The sequence below is a fragment of the Struthio camelus genome, chromosome Z (assembly GCF_040807025.1).
Source record: "Struthio camelus isolate bStrCam1 chromosome Z, bStrCam1.hap1, whole genome shotgun sequence".
Lineage (NCBI taxonomy): Eukaryota > Metazoa > Chordata > Aves > Struthioniformes > Struthionidae > Struthio > Struthio camelus.
The window spans coordinates 89,445,919-89,466,195 of record NC_090982.1 but is presented as its reverse complement, the minus strand read 5'-3'; the positions used below and the strand labels follow the sequence as shown (position 1 = coordinate 89,466,195).

General features: G+C 78.5%; 1 protein-coding gene across 1 annotated transcript in view; it reads right to left on the bottom strand.

Moving 5' to 3' along the window:
* The window catches only part of LOC104139381 (zinc finger protein 532), an 85,229-nt gene extending 66,266 nt beyond the window's left edge, over positions 1 to 18,963 (bottom strand). Inside the window, exon 1 of the mRNA XM_068928062.1 lies at positions 18,873 to 18,963. The gene's annotated coding sequence lies outside the window, so the exon portion shown is untranslated. The remainder of the gene's footprint in view (positions 1 to 18,872) is intronic.
* Between the last annotated feature and the right edge of the window lie 1,314 nt (positions 18,964 to 20,277).

Here is a 20,277-nt window from a genome sequence, read left to right as displayed (position 1 = left end):
CTCGGGCTCAGGCACGCCGGCCCCAGCACGGCCCATCACCGGGGACCCAGGAGCCCGCTCCCGGGTTGGGGCTCAGGCACGCCGGCCCCAGCACGGCCCATCACTGGGGACCCAGGAGCCCGCTCTCGGGCTCGGGCTCAGGCACGCCGGCCCCAGCACGGCCCATCACTAGGGACTCAGGAGCCCGCTCTCGGGCTCGGGCTCAGGCACGCCGGCCCCAGCACGGCCCATCACTAGGGACCCAGGAGCCCGCTCTCGGGCTCGGGCTCAGGCACGCCGGCCCCAGCACGGCCCATCACCGGGGACCCAGGAGCCCGCTCTCGGGCTCGGGCTCAGGCACGCCGGCCCCAGCACGGCCCATCACTAGGGACCCAGTAGCCCGCTCTCGGGCTCGGGCTCAGGCACGCCGGCCCCAGCACGGCCCATCGCCGGGGACCCAGGAGCCCGCTCTCGGGCTCGGGCTCAGGCACGCCGGCCCCAGCACGGCCCATCGCCGGGGACCCAGGAGCCCGCTCTCGGGCTCGGGCTCAGGCACGCCGGCCCCAGCACGGCCCATCGCCGGGGACCCAGGAGCCCGCTCTCGGGCTCGGGCTCAGGCACGCCGGCCCCAGCACGGCCCATCACCGGGGACCCAGGAGCCCGCTCTCGGGCTCGGGCTCAGGCACGCCGGCCCCAGCACGGCCCATCACCGGGGCCCCAGGAGCCCGCTCTCGGGCTCAGGCTCAGGCACGCCGGCCCCAGCACGGCCCATCGCCGGGGACCCAGGAGCCCGCTCCCGGGCGCGAGCTCAGGCACGCCGGCCCCAGCACGGCCCATCGCCGGGGACCCAGGAGCCCGCTCCCGGGCTCGGGCTCAGGCACACCGGCCCCAGCACGGCCCATCACCGGGGACCCAGGAGCCCGCTCCCGGGCTCGGGCTCAGGCACACCGGCCCCAGCACGGCCCATCGCCGGGGACCCAGGAGCCCGCTCCCGGGCGCGAGCTCAGGCACGCCGGCCCCAGCACGGCCCATCGCCGGGGACCCAGGAGCCCGCTCCCGGGCGCGAGCTCAGGCACGCCGGCCCCAGCACGGCCCATCGCCGGGGACCCAGGAGCCCGCTCTCGGGCTCGGGCTCAGGCACGCCGGCCCCAGCACGGCCCATCACTAGGGACCCAGGAGCCCGCTCTCGGGCTCGGGCTCAGGCACGCCGGCCCCAGCACGGCCCATCGCCGGGGACCCAGGAGCCCGCTCCCGGGCTCGGGCTCAGGCACGCCGGCCCCAGCACGGCCCATCGCCGGGGACCCAGGAGGCCGCTCCCGGGCTCGGGCTCAGGCACGCCGGCCCCAGCACGGCCCATCGCCGGGGACCCAGGAGCCCGCTCCCGGGCTCGGGCTCAGGCACGCCGGCCCCAGCACGGCCCATCGCCGGGGACCCAGGAGCCCGCTCCCGGGTTCGGGCTCAGGCACGCCGGCCCCAGCACGGCCCATCACTAGGACCCCAAGAGCCCGCTCTCGGGCTCGGGCTCAGGCACGCCGGCCCCAGCACGGCCCATCGCCGGGGACCCAGGAGCCCGCTCTCGGGCTCGGGCTCAGGCACGCCGGCCCCAGCACGGCCCATCGCCGGGGACCCAGGAGCCCGCTCTCGGGCTCGGGCTCAGGCACGCCGGCCCCAGCACGGCCCATCACCGGGGACCCCAAGAGCCCGCTCTCGGGCTCGGGCTCAGGCACGCCGGCCCCAGCACGGCCCATCGCCGGGGACCCAGGAGCCCGCTCTCGGGCTCGGGCTCAGGCACGCCGGCCCCAGCACGGCCCATCACCGGGGACCCAGGAGCCCGCTCCCGGGCTCGGGCTCAGGCACGCCGGCCCCAGCACGGCCCATCACTAGGGACCCAGGAGCCCGCTCTCGGGCTCGGGCTCAGGCACGCCGGCCCCAGCACGGCCCATCGCCGGGGACCCAGGAGCCCGCTCTCGGGCTCGGGCTCAGGCACGCCGGCCCCAGCACAGCCCATCGCCGGGGACCCAGGAGCCCGCTCCCGGGCTCAGGCTCAGGCACGCCGGCCCCAGCACAGCCCATCACCGGGGACCCAGGAGCCCGCTCCCGGGCTCGGGCTCAGGCACGCCGGCCCCAGCACGGCCCATCACTAGGGACCCAGGAGCCCGCTCTCGGGCTCGGGCTCAGGCACGCCGGCCCCAGCACGGCCCATCACCGGGGACCCAGGAGCCCGCTCTCGGGCTCGGGCTCAGGCACGCCGGCCCCAGCACGGCCCATCACTAGGGACCCAGGAGCCCGCTCTCGGGCTCGGGCTCAGGCACGCCGGCCCCAGCACAGCCCATCACTGGGGACCCAGGAGCCCGCTCCCGGGCTCGGGCTCAGGCACGCCGGCCCCAGCACGGCCCATCGCCGGGGACCCAGGAGCCCGCTCTCGGGCTCGGGCTCAGGCACGCCGGCCCCAGCACAGCCCATCACTGGGGACCCAGGAGCCCGCTCCCGGGCTCGGGCTCAGGCACGCCGGCCCCAGCACGGCCCATCACTAGGGACCCAGGAGCCCGCTCTCGGGCTCGGGCTCAGGCACGCCGGCCCCAGCACGGCCCATCACCGGGGACCCAGGAGCCCGCTCCCGGGCTCGGGCTCAGGCACGCCGGCCCCAGCACAGCCCATCACCGGGGACCCAGGAGCCCGCTCTCGGGCTCAGGCACGCTGGCCCCAGCACGGCCCATCGCCGGGGACCCAGGAGCCCGCTCTCGGGCTCGGGCTCAGGCACGCCGGCCCCAGCACGGCCCATCGCTGGGGACCCAGGAGCCCGCTCTCGGGCTCGGGCTCAGGCACGCCGGCCCCAGCACGGCCCATCGCCGGGGACCCAGGAGCCCGCTCTCGGGCTCGGGCTCAGGCACGCCGGCCCCAGCACGGCCCATCACTAGGGACCCAGGAGCCCACTCTAGGGCTCGGGCTCAGGCACGCCGGCCCCAGCACGGCCCATCACCGGGGACCCAGGAGCCCGCTCTCGGGCTCGGGCTCAGGCACGCCGGCCCCAGCACGGCCCATCACTGGGGACCCAGGAGCCCGCTCCCGGGCTCGGGCTCAGGCACGCCGGCCCCAGCACGGCCCATCGCCGGGGACCCAGGAGCCCGCTCTCGGGCTCGGGCTCAGGCACGCCGGCCCCAGCACGGCCCATCACCGGGGACCCAGGAGCCCGCTCTCGGGCTCGGGCTCAGGCACGCCGGCCCCAGCACGGCCCATCGCCGGGGACCCAGGAGCCCGCTCTCGGGCTCGGGCTCAGGCACGCCGGCCCCAGCACGGCCCATCGCCGGGGACCCAGGAGCCCGCTCTCGGGCTCGGGCTCAGGCACGCCGGCCCCAGCACGGCCCATCGCCGGGGACCCAGGAGCCCGCTCTCGGGCTCGGGCTCAGGCACGCCGGCCCCAGCACGGCCCATCGCCGGGGACCCAGGAGCCCGCTCTCGGGCTCGGGCTCAGGCACGCCGGCCCCAGCACGGCCCATCACCGGGGACCCAGGAGCCCGCTCCCGGGTTCGGGCTCAGGCACGCCGGCCCCAGCACGGCCCATCACTAGGGACCCAGGAGCCCGCTCTCGGGCTCGGGCTCAGGCACGCCGGCCCCAGCACAGCCCATCACTGGGGACCCAGGAGCCCGCTCCCGGGCTCGGGCTCAGGCACGCCGGCCCCAGCACGGCCCATCGCCGGGGACCCAGGAGCCCGCTCTCGGGCTCGGGCTCAGGCACGCCGGCCCCAGCACGGCCCATCACTAGGGACCCAGGAGCCCGCTCTCGGGCTCGGGCTCAGGCACGCCGGCCCCAGCACGGCCCATCACCGGGGACCCAGGAGCCCGCTCCCGGGCTTGGGCTCAGGCACGCCGGCCCCAGCACGGCCCATCACTAGCGACCCTGGAGCCCGCTCCCGGGCTCGGGCTCAGGCACGCCGGCCCCAGCACGGCCCATCACCGGGGACCCAGGAGCCCGCTCTCGAGCTCGGGCTCAGGCACGCCGGCCCCAGCACGGCCCATCACTGGGGACCCAGGAGCCCGCTCTCGGGCTCGGGCTCAGGCACGCCGGCCCCAGCACGGCCCATCGCCGGGGACCCAGGAGCCCGCTCTCGGGCTCGGGCTCAGGCACGCCGGCCCCAGCACGGCCCATCGCCGGGGACCCAGGAGCCCGCTCTCGGGCTCGGGCTCAGGCACGCCGGCCCCAGCACGGCCCATCGCCGGGGACCCAGGAGCCCGCTCCTGGGCTCGGGCTCAGGCACGCCGGCCCCAGCACGGCCCATCGCCGGGGACCCAGGAGCCCGCTCCTGGGCTTGGGCTCAGGCACGCCGGCCCCAGCACGGCCCATCGCCGGGGACCCAGGAGCCTGCTCTCGGGCTCAGGCTCAGGCACACCGGCCCCAGCACGGCCCATCGCCGGGGACCCAGGAGCCCACTCTCGGGCTCAGGCACGCCGGCCCCAGCACGGCCCATCACTAGGGACCCAGGAGCCCGCTCTCGGGCTCGGGCTCAGGCACGCCGGCCCCAGCACGGCCCATCACTAGGGACCCAGGAGCCCGCTCTCGGGCTCGGGCTCAGGCACGCCGGCCCCAGCACGGCCCATCACCGGGGACCCAGGAGCCCGCTCCCGGGCTCGGGCTCAGGCACGCCGGCCCCAGCATGGCCCATCACCGGGGACCCAGGAGCCCGCTCTCGGGCTCGGGCTCAGGCACGCCGGCCCCAGCACGGCCCATCACCGGGGACCCAGGAGCCCGCTCTCGGGCTCGGGCTCAGGCACGCCGGCCCCAGCACGGCCCATCACCGGGGACCCAGGAGCCCGCTCCCGGGCTCGGGCTCAGGCACGCCGGCCCCAGCACGGCCCATCGCCGGGGACCCAGGAGCCCGCTCTCGGGCTCGGGATCAGGCACGCCGGCCCCAGCACGGCCCATCGCCGGGGACCCAGGAGCCCGCTCCCGGGCTCGGGCTCAGGCACGCCGGCCCCAGCACGGCCCATCACCGGGGACCCAGGAGCCCGCTCTCGGGCTCGGGCTCAGGCACGCCGGCCCCAGCACGGCCCATCACCGGGGACCCAGGAGCCCGCTCTCGGGCTCGGGCTCGGGCACGCCGGCCCCAGCACGGCCCATCACCGGGGACCCAGGAGCCCGCTCTCGGGCTCGGGCTCGGGCACGCCGGCCCCAGCACGGCCCATCACTGGGGACCCAGGAGCCCGCTCTCGGGCTCGGGCTCGGGCACGCCGGCCCCAGCACGGCCCATCGCCGGGGACCCAGGAGCCCGCTCCCGGGCTCGGGCTCAGGCACGCCGGCCCCAGCACGGCCCATCGCCGGGGACCCAGGAGCCCGCTCCCGGGCTCGGGCTCAGGCACGCCGGCCCCAGCACAGCCCATCACCGGGGACCCAGGAGCCCGCTCTCGGGCTCGGGCTCAGGCACGCCGGCCCCAGCACGGCCCATCACCGGGGACCCAGGAGCCCGCTCTCGGGCTCGGGCTCAGGCACGCCGGCCCCAGCACGGCCCATCACCGGGGACCCAGGAGCCCGCTCTCGGGCTCGGGCTCAGGCACGCCGGCCCCAGCACGGCCCATCGCCGGGGACCCAGGAGCCCGCTCTCGGGCTCGGGCTCAGGCACGCCGGCCCCAGCACGGCCCATCACTAGGGACCCAGGAGCCCGCTCTCGGGCTCGGGCTCAGGCACGCCGGCCCCAGCACGGCCCATCACCGGGGACCCAGGAGCCCGCTCCCGGGCTCGGGCTCAGGCACGCCGGCCCCAGCACGGCCCATCACCGGGGACCCAGGAGCCCGCTCCCGGGCTTGGGCTCAGGCACGCCGGCCCCAGCACGGCCCATCACTAGCGACCCAGGAGCCCGCTCCCGGGCTCGGGCTCAGGCACGCCGGCCCCAGCACGGCCCATCACTGGGGACCCAGGAGCCCACTCTCGGGCTCGGGCTCAGGCACGCCGGCCCCAGCACGGCCCATCGCCGGGGACCCAGGAGCCCGCTCTCGGGCTCGGGCTCAGGCACGCCGGCCCCAGCACGGCCCATCGCCGGGGACCCAGGAGCCCGCTCCCGGGCTCGGGCTCAGGCACGCCGGCCCCAGCACGGCCCATCACCGGGGACCCAGGAGCCCGCTCTCGGGCTCGGGCTCAGGCACGCCGGCCCCAGCACGGCCCATCGCCGGGGACCCAGGAGCCCGCTCTCGGGCTCGGGCTCAGGCACGCCGGCCCCAGCACTGCCCATCGCCGGGGACCCAGGAGCCCGCTCTCGGGCTCGGGCTCAGGCACGCCGGCCCCAGCACGGCCCATCACTAGGACCCCAAGAGCCCGCTCTCGGGCTTGGGCTCAGGCACGCTGGCCCCAGCACGGCCCATCGCCGGGGACCCAGGAGCCCGCTCTCGGGCTCGGGCTCAGGCACGCCGGCCCCAGCACGGCCCATCACCGGGGACCCAGGAGCCCGCTCCCGGGCTCGGGCTCAGGCACGCCGGCCCCAGCACGGCCCATCGCCGGGGACCCAGGAGCCCGCTCTCGGGCTCGGGCTCAGGCACGCCGGCCCCAGCACGGCCCATCGCCGGGGACCCAGGAGCCCGCTCTCGGGCTCGGGCTCAGGCACGCCGGCCCCAGCACGGCCCATCGCCGGGGACCCAGGAGCCCGCTCCTGGGCTCGGGCTCAGGCACGCCGGCCCCAGCACGGCCCATCGCCGGGGACCCAGGAGCCCGCTCCTGGGCTTGGGCTCAGGCACGCCGGCCCCAGCACGGCCCATCGCCGGGGACCCAGGAGCCTGCTCTCGGGCTCAGGCTCAGGCACGCCGGCCCCAGCACGGCCCATCGCCGGGGACCCAGGAGCCCACTCTCGGGCTCAGGCACGCCGGCCCCAGCACGGCCCATCACTAGGGACCCAGGAGCCCGCTCTCGGGCTCGGGCTCGGGCACGCCGGCCCCAGCACGGCCCATCACCGGGGACCCAGGAGCCCGCTCTCGGGCTCGGGCTCGGGCACGCCGGCCCCAGCACGGCCCATCACTGGGGACCCAGGAGCCCGCTCTCGGGCTCGGGCTCGGGCACGCCGGCCCCAGCACGGCCCATCGCCGGGGACCCAGGAGCCCGCTCCCGGGCTCGGGCTCAGGCACGCCGGCCCCAGCACGGCCCATCGCCGGGGACCCAGGAGCCCGCTCCCGGGCTCGGGCTCAGGCACGCCGGCCCCAGCACAGCCCATCACCGGGGACCCAGGAGCCCGCTCTCGGGCTCGGGCTCAGGCACGCCGGCCCCAGCACGGCCCATCACCGGGGACCCAGGAGCCCGCTCTCGGGCTCGGGCTCAGGCACGCCGGCCCCAGCACGGCCCATCACCGGGGACCCAGGAGCCCGCTCTCGGGCTCGGGCTCAGGCACGCCGGCCCCAGCACGGCCCATCGCCGGGGACCCAGGAGCCCGCTCTCGGGCTCGGGCTCAGGCACGCCGGCCCCAGCACGGCCCATCACTAGGGACCCAGGAGCCCGCTCTCGGGCTCGGGCTCAGGCACGCCGGCCCCAGCACGGCCCATCACCGGGGACCCAGGAGCCCGCTCCCGGGCTCGGGCTCAGGCACGCCGGCCCCAGCACGGCCCATCACCGGGGACCCAGGAGCCCGCTCCCGGGCTTGGGCTCAGGCACGCCGGCCCCAGCACGGCCCATCACTAGCGACCCAGGAGCCCGCTCCCGGGCTCGGGCTCAGGCACGCCGGCCCCAGCACGGCCCATCACTGGGGACCCAGGAGCCCACTCTCGGGCTCGGGCTCAGGCACGCCGGCCCCAGCACGGCCCATCGCCGGGGACCCAGGAGCCCGCTCTCGGGCTCGGGCTCAGGCACGCCGGCCCCAGCACGGCCCATCGCCGGGGACCCAGGAGCCCGCTCCCGGGCTCGGGCTCAGGCACGCCGGCCCCAGCACGGCCCATCACCGGGGACCCAGGAGCCCGCTCTCGGGCTCGGGCTCAGGCACGCCGGCCCCAGCACGGCCCATCGCCGGGGACCCAGGAGCCCGCTCTCGGGCTCGGGCTCAGGCACGCCGGCCCCAGCACTGCCCATCGCCGGGGACCCAGGAGCCCGCTCTCGGGCTCGGGCTCAGGCACGCCGGCCCCAGCACGGCCCATCACTAGGACCCCAAGAGCCCGCTCTCGGGCTTGGGCTCAGGCACGCTGGCCCCAGCACGGCCCATCGCCGGGGACCCAGGAGCCCGCTCTCGGGCTCGGGCTCAGGCACGCCGGCCCCAGCACAGCCCATCACCGGGGACCCAGGAGCCCGCTCCCGGGCTCGGGCTCAGGCACGCCGGCCCCAGCACGGCCCATCGCCGGGGACCCAGGAGCCCGCTCTCGGGCTCGGGCTCAGGCACGCCGGCCCCAGCACGGCCCATCGCCGGGGACCCAGGAGCCCGCTCTCGGGCTCGGGCTCAGGCACGCCGGCCCCAGCACGGCCCATCGCCGGGGACCCAGGAGCCCGCTCCTGGGCTCGGGCTCAGGCACGCCGGCCCCAGCACGGCCCATCGCCGGGGACCCAGGAGCCCGCTCCTGGGCTTGGGCTCAGGCACGCCGGCCCCAGCACGGCCCATCGCCGGGGACCCAGGAGCCTGCTCTCGGGCTCAGGCTCAGGCACGCCGGCCCCAGCACGGCCCATCGCCGGGGACCCAGGAGCCCACTCTCGGGCTCAGGCACGCCGGCCCCAGCACGGCCCATCACTAGGGACCCAGGAGCCCGCTCTCGGGCTCGGGCTCAGGCACGCCGGCCCCAGCACGGCCCATCACTAGGGACCCAGGAGCCCGCTCTCGGGCTCGGGCTCAGGCACGCCGGCCCCAGCACGGCCCATCGCCGGGGACCCAGGAGCCCGCTCCCGGGCTCGGGCTCAGGCACGCCGGCCCCAGCACGGCCCATCGCCGGGGACCCAGGAGCCCGCTCTCGGGCTCGGGCTCAGGCACGCCGGCCCCAGCACGGCCCATCACCGGGGACCCAGGAGCCCGCTCCCGGGCTCGGGCTCAGGCACGCCGGCCCCAGCACGGCCCATCGCCGGGGACCCAGGAGCCCGCTCTCGGGCTCGGGCTCAGGCACGCCGGCCCCAGCACGGCCCATCGCCGGGGACCCAGGAGCCCGCTCCCGGGCTCGGGCTCAGGCACGCCGGCCCCAGCACAGCCCATCACCGGGGACCCAGGAGCCCGCTCTCGGGCTCGGGCTCAGGCACGCCGGCCCCAGCACGGCCCATCACCGGGGACCCAGGAGCCCGCTCTCGGGCTCGGGCTCGGGCACGCCGGCCCCAGCACGGCCCATCACCGGGGACCCAGGAGCCCGCTCTCGGGCTCGGGCTCAGGCACGCCGGCCCCAGCACGGCCCATCACTGGGGACCCAGGAGCCCGCTCTCGGGCTCGGGCTCGGGCACGCCGGCCCCAGCACGGCCCATCGCCGGGGACCCAGGAGCCCGCTCCCGGGCTCGGGCTCAGGCACGCCGGCCCCAGCACGGCCCATCGCCGGGGACCCAGGAGCCCGCTCCCGGGCTCGGGCTCAGGCACGCCGGCCCCAGCACAGCCCATCACCGGGGACCCAGGAGCCCGCTCTCGGGCTCGGGCTCAGGCACGCCGGCCCCAGCACGGCCCATCACCGGGGACCCAGGAGCCCGCTCTCGGGCTCGGGCTCAGGCACGCCGGCCCCAGCACGGCCCATCGCCGGGGACCCAGGAGCCCGCTCTCGGGCTCGGGCTCAGGCACGCCGGCCCCAGCACGGCCCATCACTAGGGACCCAGGAGCCCGCTCTCGGGCTCGGGCTCAGGCACGCCGGCCCCAGCACGGCCCATCACTAGGGACCCAGGAGCCCGCTCCCGGGCTCGGGCTCAGGCACGCCGGCCCCAGCACGGCCCATCACTGGGGACCCAGGAGCCCACTCTCGGGCTCGGGCTCAGGCACGCCGGCCCCAGCACGGCCCATCGCCGGGGACCCAGGAGCCCGCTCTCGGGCTCGGGCTCAGGCACGCCGGCCCCAGCACGGCCCATCGCCGGGGACCCAGGAGCCCGCTCTCGGGCTCGGGCTCAGGCACGCTGGCCGCAGCACGGCCCATCACCGGGGACCCAGGAGCCCGCTCCCGGGCTCGGGCTCAGGCACGCCGGCCCCAGCACGGCCCATTGCCGGGGACCCAGGAGCCCGCTCTCGGGCTCGGGCTCAGGCACGCCGGCCCCAGCACGGCCCATCGCCGGGGACCCAGGAGCCCGCTCTCGGGCTCGGGCTCAGGCACGCCGGCCCCAGCACGGCCCATCACTAGGGACCCAGGAGCCCGCTCCCGGGCTCGGGCTCAGGCACGCCGGCCCCAGCACGGCCCATCACTAGCGACCCAGGAGCCCGCTCTCGGGCTCGGGCTCAGGCACGCCGGCCCCAGCACGGCCCATCGCCGGGGACCCAGGAGCCTGCTCTCGGGCTCGGGCTCAGGCACGCCGGCCCCAGCACGGCCCATCGCCGGGGACCCAGGAGCCCGCTCTCGGGCTCGGGCTCAGGCACGCCGGCCCCAGCACGGCCCATCGCCGGGGACCCAGGAGCCCGCTCCTGGGCTTGGGCTCAGGCACGCCGGCCCCAGCACGGCCCATCGCCGGGGACCCAGGAGCCCGCTCCTGGGCTTGGGCTCAGGCACGCCGGCCCCAGCACGGCCCATCGCCGGGGACCCAGGAGCCCGCTCTCGGGCTCAGGCTCAGGCACGCCGGCCCCAGCACGGCCCATCGCCGGGGACCCAGGAGCCCACTCTCGGGCTCAGGCACGCTGGCCCCAGCACGGCCCATCACCGGGGACCCAGGAGCCCGCTCTCGGGCTCGGGCTCAGGCACGCCGGCCCCAGCACGGCCCATCACTAGCGACCCAGGAGCCCGCTCTCGGGCTCGGGCTCAGGCACGCCGGCCCCAGCACGGCCCATCACCGGGGACCCAGGAGCCCGCTCCCGGGCTCGGGCTCAGGCACGCCGGCCCCAGCACGGCCCATCGCCGGGGACCCAGGAGCCCGCTCTCGGGCTCGGGCTCAGGCACGCCGGCCCCAGCACGGCCCATCGCCGGGGACCCAGGAGCCCGCTCCCGGGCTCGGGCTCAGGCACGCCGGCCTCAGCACGGCCCATCACTAGCGACCCAGGAGCCCGCTCTCGGGCTCGGGCTCAGGCACGCCGGCCCCAGCACGGCCCATCACCGGGGACCCAGGAGCCCGCTCCCGGGCTCGGGCTCAGGCACGCCGGCCCCAGCACGGCCCATCACCGGGGACCCAGGAGCCCGCTCTCGGGCTCGGGCTCAGGCACGCCGGCCCCAGCACGGCCCATCACCGGGGACCCAGGAGCCCGCTCTCGGGCTCGGGCTCAGGCACGCCGGCCCCAGCACGGCCCATCACCGGGGACCCAGGAGCCCGCTCTCGGGCTCGGGCTCGGGCTCAGGCACGCCGGCCCCAGCACGGCCCATCGCCGGGGACCCAGGAGCCCGCTCTCGGGCTCGGGCTCAGGCACGCCGGCCCCAGCACGGCCCATCGCCGGGGACCCAGGAGCCCGCTCCCGGGCTCGGGCTCAGGCACGCCGGCCCCAGCACGGCCCATCGCCGGGGACCCAGGAGCCCGCTCTCGGGCTCGGGCTCAGGCACGCCGGCCCCAGCACGGCCCATCGCCGGGGACCCAGGAGCCCGCTCTCGGGCTCGGGCTCAGGCACGCCGGCCCCAGCACGGCCCATCACCGGGGACCCAGGAGCCCGCTCTCGGGCTCGGGCTCAGGCACGCCGGCCCCAGCACGGCCCATCACCGGGGACCCAGGAGCCCGCTCCCGGGCTCGGGCTCAGGCACGCCGGCCCCAGCACGGCCCATCGCCGGGGACCCAGGAGCCCGCTCTCGGGCTCGGGCTCAGGCACGCCGGCCCCAGCACGGCCCATCACCGGGGACCCAGGAGCCCGCTCCCGGGCTCGGGCTCAGGCACGCCGGCCCCAGCACGGCCCATCACTAGCGACCCAGGAGCCCGCTCTCGGGCTCGGGCTCAGGCACGCCGGCCCCAGCACAGCCCATCGCCGGGGACCCAGGAGCCCGCTCCCGGGCTCGGGCTCAGGCACGCCGGCCCCAGCACGGCCCATCGCCGGGGACCCAGGAGCCCGCTCTCGGGCTCGGGCTCAGGCACGCCGGCCCCAGCACGGCCCATCGCCGGGGACCCAGGAGCCCGCTCTCGGGCTCGGGCTCAGGCACGCTGGCCGCAGCACGGCCCATCACCGGGGACCCAGGAGCCCGCTCCCGGGCTCGGGCTCAGGCACGCCGGCCCCAGCACGGCCCATTGCCGGGGACCCAGGAGCCCGCTCTCGGGCTCGGGCTCAGGCACGCCGGCCCCAGCACGGCCCATCACTAGGGACCCAGGAGCCCGCTCTCGGGCTCGGGCTCGGGCTCAGGCACGCCGGCCCCAGCACGGCCCATCACTAGCGACCCAGGAGCCCGCTCTCGGGCTCGGGCTCAGGCACGCCGGCCCCAGCACGGCCCATCGCCGGGGACCCAGGAGCCCGCTCTCGGGCTCGGGCTCAGGCACGCCGGCCCCAGCACGGCCCATCGCCGGGGACCCAGGAGCCCGCTCTCGGGCTCGGGCTCAGGCACGCTGGCCCCAGCACGGCCCATCGCCGGGGACCCAGGAGCCCACTCTCGGGCTCGGGCTCAGGCACGCCGGCCCCAGCACGGCCCATCGCTGGGGACCCAGGAGCCCGCTCTCGGGCTCGGGCTCAGGCACGCCGGCCCCAGCACAGCCCATCACTAGGGACCCAGGAGCCCGCTCCCGGGCTCGGGCTCAGGCACGCCGGCCCCAGCACGGCCCATCACTGGGGACCCAGGAGCCCGCTCCCGGGTTCGGGCTCAGGCACGCCGGCCCCAGCACGGCCCATCACTGGGGACCCAGGAGCCCGCTCTTGGGCTCGGGCTCAGGCACGCCGGCCCCAGCACGGCCCATCACTGGGGACCCAGGAGCCCGCTCTCGGGCTCGGGCTCAGGCACGCCGGCCCCAGCACGGCCCATCACTAGGGACCCAGGAGCCCGCTCTCGGGCTCGGGCTCAGGCACGCCGGCCCCAGCACGGCCCATCACTAGGGACCCAGGAGCCCGCTCCCGGGCTCGGGCTCAGGCACGCCGGCCCCAGCACGGCCCATCACTGGGGACCCAGGAGCCCGCTCTCGGGCTCGGGCTCAGGCACGCCGGCCCCAGCACGGCCCATCGCCGGGGACCCAGGAGCCCGCTCTCGGGCTCGGGCTCAGGCACGCCGGCCCCAGCACGGCCCATCACTAGGGACCCAGGAGCCCGCTCTCGGGCTCGGGCTCAGGCACGCCGGCCCCAGCACGGCCCATCACCGGGGACCCAGGAGCCCGCTCTCGGGCTCGGGCTCAGGCACGCCGGCCCCAGCACGGCCCATCGCCGGGGACCCAGGAGCCCGCTCTCGGGCTCGGGCTCAGGCACGCCGGCCCCAGCACGGCCCATCACTAGGGACCCAGGAGCCCGCTCTCGGGCTCGGGCTCAGGCACGCCGGCCCCAGCACGGCCCATCACCGGGGACCCAGGAGCCCGCTCTCGGGCTCGGGCTCAGGCACGCCGGCCCCAGCACGGCCCATCACCGGGGACCCAGGAGCCCGCTCCCGGGCTCGGGCTCAGGCACGCCGGCCCCAGCACGGCCCATCGCCGGGGACCCAGGAGCCCGCTCTCGGGCTCGGGCTCAGGCACGCCGGCCCCAGCACGGCCCATCACTAGCGACCCAGGAGCCCGCTCTCGGGCTCGGGCTCAGGCACGCTGGCCCCAGCACGGCCCATCACTGGGGACCCAGGAGCCCGCTCTCGGGCTCGGGCTCAGGCACGCCGGCCCCAGCACGGCCCATCACTAGGGACCCAGCAGCCCGCTCTCGGGCTCAGGCACGCCGGCCCCAGCACGGCCCATCACTGGGGACCCAGGAGCCCGCTCTCGGGCTCGGGCTCAGGCACGCCGGCCCCAGCACGGCCCATCACTAGGGACCCAGTAGCCCGCTCTCGGGCTCGGGCTCAGGCACGCCGGCCCCAGCACGGCCCATCGCCGGGGACCCAGGAGCCCGCTCTCGGGCTCGGGCTCAGGCACGCCGGCCCCAGCACGGCCCATCGCCGGGGACCCAGGAGCCCGCTCTCGGGCTCGGGCTCAGGCACGCTGGCCCCAGCACGGCCCATCGCCGGGGACCCAGGAGCCCGCTCTCGGGCTCGGGCTCAGGCACGCCGGCCCCAGCACGGCCCATCGCCGGGGACCCAGGAGCCCGCTCTCGGGCTCGGGCTCAGGCACGCCGGCCCCAGCACGGCCCATCGCCGGGGACCCAGGAGCCCGCTCCCGGGCTCGGGCTCAGGCACGCCGGCCCCAGCACGGCCCATCGCCGGGGACCCAGGAGCCCGCTCTCGGGCTCGGGCTCAGGCACGCCGGCCCCAGCACGGCCCATCGCCGGGGACCCAGGAGCCCGCTCTCGGGCTCGGGCTCAGGCACGCCGGCCCCAGCACGGCCCATCACCGGGGACCCAGGAGCCCGCTCTCGGGCTCGGGCTCAGGCACGCCGGCCCCAGCACGGCCCATCACCGGGGACCCAGGAGCCCGCTCCCGGGCTCGGGCTCAGGCACGCCGGCCCCAGCACGGCCCATCGCCGGGGACCCAGGAGCCCGCTCTCGGGCTCGGGCTCAGGCACGCCGGCCCCAGCACGGCCCATCACCGGGGACCCAGGAGCCCGCTCCCGGGCTCGGGCTCAGGCACGCCGGCCCCAGCACGGCCCATCACTAGCGACCCAGGAGCCCGCTCTCGGGCTCGGGCTCAGGCACGCCGGCCCCAGCACAGCCCATCGCCGGGGACCCAGGAGCCCGCTCCCGGGCTCGGGCTCAGGCACGCCGGCCCCAGCACGGCCCATCGCCGGGGACCCAGGAGCCCGCTCTCGGGCTCGGGCTCAGGCACGCCGGCCCCAGCACGGCCCATCGCCGGGGACCCAGGAGCCCGCTCTCGGGCTCGGGCTCAGGCACGCTGGCCGCAGCACGGCCCATCACCGGGGACCCAGGAGCCCGCTCCCGGGCTCGGGCTCAGGCACGCCGGCCCCAGCACGGCCCATTGCCGGGGACCCAGGAGCCCGCTCTCGGGCTCGGGCTCAGGCACGCCGGCCCCAGCACGGCCCATCACTAGGGACCCAGGAGCCCGCTCTCGGGCTCGGGCTCAGGCACGCCGGCCCCAGCACGGCCCATCACTAGCGACCCAGGAGCCCGCTCTCGGGCTCGGGCTCAGGCACGCCGGCCCCAGCACGGCCCATCGCCGGGGACCCAGGAGCCCGCTCTCGGGCTCGGGCTCAGGCACGCCGGCCCCAGCACGGCCCATCGCCGGGGACCCAGGAGCCCGCTCTCGGGCTCGGGCTCAGGCACGCTGGCCCCAGCACGGCCCATCGCCGGGGACCCAGGAGCCCACTCTCGGGCTCGGGCTCAGGCACGCCGGCCCCAGCACGGCCCATCGCTGGGGACCCAGGAGCCCGCTCTCGGGCTCGGGCTCAGGCACGCCGGCCCCAGCACAGCCCATCACTAGGGACCCAGGAGCCCGCTCCCGGGCTCGGGCTCAGGCACGCCGGCCCCAGCACGGCCCATCACTGGGGACCCAGGAGCCCGCTCCCGGGTTCGGGCTCAGGCACGCCGGCCCCAGCACGGCCCATCACTGGGGACCCAGGAGCCCGCTCTTGGGCTCGGGCTCAGGCACGCCGGCCCCAGCACGGCCCATCACTGGGGACCCAGGAGCCCGCTCTCGGGCTCGGGCTCAGGCACGCCGGCCCCAGCACGGCCCATCACTAGGGACCCAGGAGCCCGCTCTCGGGCTCGGGCTCAGGCACGCCGGCCCCAGCACGGCCCATCACTAGGGACCCAGGAGCCCGCTCCCGGGCTCGGGCTCAGGCACGCCGGCCCCAGCACGGCCCATCACTGGGGACCCAGGAGCCCGCTCTCGGGCTCGGGCTCAGGCACGCCGGCCCCAGCACGGCCCATCGCCGGGGACCCAGGAGCCCGCTCTCGGGCTCGGGCTCAGGCACGCCGGCCCCAGCACGGCCCATCACTAGGGACCCAGGAGCCCGCTCTCGGGCTCGGGCTCAGGCACGCCGGCCCCAGCACGGCCCATCACCGGGGACCCAGGAGCCCGCTCTCGGGCTCGGGCTCAGGCACGCCGGCCCCAGCACGGCCCATCGCCGGGGACCCAGGAGCCCGCTCTCGGGCTCGGGCTCAGGCACGCCGGCCCCAGCACGGCCCATCACTAGGGACCCAGGAGCCCGCTCTCGGGCTCGGGCTCAGGCACGCCGGCCCCAGCACGGCCCATCACCGGGGACCCAGGAGCCCGCTCTCGGGCTCGGGCTCAGGCACGCCGGCCCCAGCACGGCCCATCACCGGGGACCCAGGAGCCCGCTCCCGGGCTCGGGCTCAGGCACGCCGGCCCCAGCACGGCCCATCGCCGGGGACCCAGGAGCCCGCTCTCGGGCTCGGGCTCAGGCACGCCGGCCCCAGCACGGCCCATCACTAGGGACCCAGCAGCCCGCTCTCGGGCTCAGGCACGCCGGCCCCAGCACGGCCCATCACTAGGGACCCAGGAGCCCGCTCTCGGGCTCGGGCTCAGGCACGCTGGCCCCAGCACGGCCCATCACTGGGGACCCAGGAGCCCGCTCTCGGGCTCGGGCTCAGGCACGCCGGCCCCAGCACGGCCCATCACTAGGGACCCAGCAGCCCGCTCTCGGGCTCAGGCACGCCGGCCCCAGCACGGCCCATCACTGGGGACCCAGGAGCCCGCTCTCGGGCTCGGGCTCAGGCACGCCGGCCCCAGCACGGCCCATCACTAGGGACCCAGTAGCCCGCTCTCGGGCTCGGGCTCAGGCACGCCGGCCCCAGCACGGCCCATCGCCGGGGACCCAGGAGCCCGCTCTCGGGCTCGGGCTCAGGCACGCCGGCCCCAGCACGGCCCATCGCCGGGGACCCAGGAGCCCGCTCTCGGGCTCGGGCTCAGGCACGCTGGCCCCAGCACGGCCCATCGCCGGGGACCCAGGAGCCCGCTCCCGGGCTCGGGCTCAGGCACGCCGGCCCCAGCACGGCCCATCACTGGGGACCCAGGAGCCCGCTCCCGGGTTCGGGCTCAGGCACGCCGGCCCCAGCACGGCCCATCGCCGGGGACCCAGGAGCCCGCTCTCGGGCTCGGGCTCAGGCACGCCGGCCCCAGCACGGCCCATCACTGGGGACCCAGGAGCCCGCTCTCGGGCTCGGGCTCAGGCACGCCGGCCCCAGCACGGCCCATCGCCGGGGACCCAGGAGCCCGCTCTCGGGCTCGGGCTCAGGCACGCCGGCCCCAGCACGGCCCATCACTAGGGACCCAGGAGCCCGCTCTCGGGCTCGGGCTCAGGCACGCCGGCCCCAGCACGGCCCATCACTAGCGACCCAGGAGCCCGCTCTCGGGCTCGGGCTCAGGCACGCCGGCCCCAGCACGGCCCATCACTGGGGACCCAGGAGCCCGCTCTCGGGCTCGGGCTCAGGCACACCGGCCCCAGCACGGCCCATCACCGGGGACCCAGGAGCCTGCTCTCGGGCTCGGGCTCAGGCACGCCGGCCCCAGCACGGCCCATCGCCGGGGACCCAGGAGCCCGCTCTCGGGCTCGGGCTCAGGCACGCCGGCCCCAGCACGGCCCATCACTAGGGACCCAGGAGCCCGCTCTCGGGCTCGGGCTCAGGCACGCTGGCCCCAGCACGGCCCATCACTGGGGACCCAGGAGCCCGCTCCCGGGCTCGGGCTCAGGCACGCCGGCCCCAGCACGGCCCATCACTAGGGACCCAGCAGCCCGCTCTCGGGCTCAGGCTCAGGCACGCCGGCCCCAGCACGGCCCATCACCGGGGACCCAGGAGCCCGCTCTCGGGCTCGGGCTCAGGCACGCTGGCCCCAGCACGGCCCATCACTAGGGACCCAGTAGCCCGCTCTCGGGCTCGGGCTCAGGCACGCCGGCCCCAGCACGGCCCATCACCGGGGACCCAGGAGCCCGCTCTCGGGCTCGGGCTCAGGCACGCCGGCCCCAGCACGGCCCATCGCCGGGGACCCAGGAGCCCGCTCCCGGGCTCGGGCTCAGGCACGCCGGCCCCAGCACGGCCCATCGCCGGGGACCCAGGAGCCCGCTCTCGGGCTCGGGCTCAGGCACGCCGGCCCCAGCACGGCCCATCGCCGGGGACCCAGGAGCCCGCTCCCGGGCTCGGGCTCAGGCACGCCGGCCCCAGCATGGCGCATCGCTGCGACCACCCCAGAAGCCCATGCTTGTACAGCATGGCTGCTCCAGGAGGCCACGGTTAGGCTCTCTGGTCGCCCTAGGAGCCAATGCTCAGGGTATGGCTCCGTGGCCATCCCGGAGGTGACGCTTGAGCAACCCGGCTGTCCGTGTAGCCCACGCTTGGACACCCCGGCTGCCCCGGAGCCCACGCTTGGGCACCCCAGCTGCCCTGGAGCCCACGCTCGGACACCCCCGCCGCCCCTGAGCCCATGCTCGGACACCCTGGCCACCCCCGGAGCCCACGCTTGGGCACCCCAGCTGCCCTGGAGCCCATGCTCCGACACCCTGGCCACCCCTGGAGCCCATGCTCGGGCACCCCAGCTGCCCCGGAGCCCACGCTCCCGCACCCCGGCCGCCGTGAGGGCCGCGGCTGAGAGCCGGCACCCCCTGCGCCCGCACCGCCGCCCCCGCCGGGGCCCGGCGCCCTCCGCCCCCCCCCCCCCCCGCCGCGCTCCGCGGGAAGGGGCCGCGGCCGCCCGGGCCCTGCGCGGCGGCGGGGGGAGGCCGAGGGGCGGCGGCGGGGGCTCGGCGGGGCCCGGCCGCCGGGCTGGGGGGCCGGGCCGGGCCGGGCGGGGCGGGGGGCGGGCTGGCCCCCAGGGCATGCAGACGGCGCCCCCCCATGCAAACACACCTGCTGCGGCCGCCTCCGCCGGGCGTCGGGCGGGCCCGGCCGCGGTCTGCGCTGCCTCGGCGGCCTGCGGAGGGGCCTGGGTGCAAGATGGTTGAACATAACGGCAGAGAGCGCGATGAGCGAGGCGGAGGGGAGGGGGCGCCTCGGGCTGGCACGGACGCCGGGCAGGGCGGGGGTCGCGGCCTCCTGCGCCCGGCCGCCCGGGGAAGAGCGGCCGCGGGGGCTCGAGCGCGGCAGCCCCCCGCCCGCCGCCCCCTGCCGCCCGACCGGCCCCCCCCCGCCCCGGGGCCCCGGCAGCGCGGCTCCTGGCGGCCCCCCCCGGCTCCGGCCCCCCCCGCGGGGTCCTGCCCCCCCCGGTCTCCGGCCCCCCCCGCCCCCCCGGCTCCGGCCCCCCCACCGGGGTCCTGCCTGCCCCCCCCGTCTCCGCCCCCCCCGCGGGGTCCTGCCCCCCCGGCTTCGGCCCCCCCCGCCGGGGTCCTGTCTCCTCCACCCCGTCTCCGCCCCCCCCCCGGGGTCCTGCCCCCCCCGGGCTCCGGCCCCCCACACCGAGGTCCTGCCTCCCCCCCCGGGGTCCTGCCCCCCCAGACCCTGCCCTCCCCTCAGGGATCCTGCCCCCCCCGGGTCCTGCCCCCCCCAGATCCTGCCCTCCCCTCAGGGATCCTGCCCCCCCCGGGGTCCTGCCCCCCCCAGATCCTGCCCTCCCCTCAGGGATCCTGCCCCCCCCGGGGTCCTGCCCCCCCCAGATCCTGCCCTCCCCTCAGGGATCCTGCCCCCCCCCCGGGTCCTGCCCCCCCAGATCCTGCCCTCCTCTCAGGGATCCTGCCCCCCCGCCGGGTCCTGCCCCCCCCAGACCCTGCCCTCCCCTCAGGGATCCTGCCCCCCCCCCCCGGGGTCCTGCCCCCCCAGATCCTGCCCTCCCCTCAGGGATCCTGCCCCCCCCCCCGGGGTCCTGCCCCCCCCAGATCCTGCCCTCCCCTCAGGGATCCTGCCCCCCCCCCCGGGGTCCTGCCCCCCCGGATCCTGCCCTCCCCTCAGGGATCCTGCCCCCCCCGGGGTCCTGCCCCCCCCAGATCCTGCCCCCCCCTCAGGGATCCTGCCCCCCCCGGGGTCCTGCCCCCCCGGGTCCTGCCCTCCCCTCAGGGATCCTGCCCCCCCCCGGGGTCCTGCCCCCCCGGGTCCTGCCCTCCCCTCAGGGATCCTGCCCCCCCCACCGGGTCCTGCCCCCCCCAGATCCTGCCCTCCCCTCAGGGATCCTGCCCCCCCCCCGGGGTTCTGCCCCCCCCAGATCCTGCCCTCCCCTCAGGGATCCTGCCCCCCCCGGGGTCCTGCCCCCCCCAGATCCTGCCCCCCCCGGGGTCCTGCCCCCCCCAGATCCTGCCCTCCCCTCAGGGATCCTGCCCCCCCC